Here is a 448-nt window from a genome sequence, read left to right as displayed (position 1 = left end):
TGGCTTAAGACACATTCATTCTTTTAATGTGTGTCTTTCGGTAGTGACATCAAAAAGTGGGACAGCATTTTTTGGAGATAGATGTTTAAAAATAAACAACATGACTAGTTAGATAACTATGTTTCAGCCTAATAATAACAACTGAAGATAAAAACTGAAGAATATTGTTAAAACAATCACAAAATCATTAATTGCTTTATATTCAAACATGAAGTTTATGAGTTAGGGTTTGGGACAGCCACAACTCAATAGAAATAGGTGTATAATTTAACAATATGTTTGTTATTGCCTTGGATTTAATTAGAACATATCTAATATAAATAAATGGCCTATGTTTGGATACATCATTATTATTTTTTATAGTTTTTTGGGGGTGGAACTGCAATTTATACCACTTCTGTAGAATCACCCATATACCTTCCTTAGAAAGACAGAAAACAACGACATC

The sequence above is a fragment of the Salmo salar genome, chromosome 16 (assembly GCF_965601325.2).
Source record: "Salmo salar chromosome 16, fSalSal1, whole genome shotgun sequence".
Lineage (NCBI taxonomy): Eukaryota > Metazoa > Chordata > Actinopteri > Salmoniformes > Salmonidae > Salmo > Salmo salar.
Note: the sequence above shows the minus strand (reverse complement) of the source record.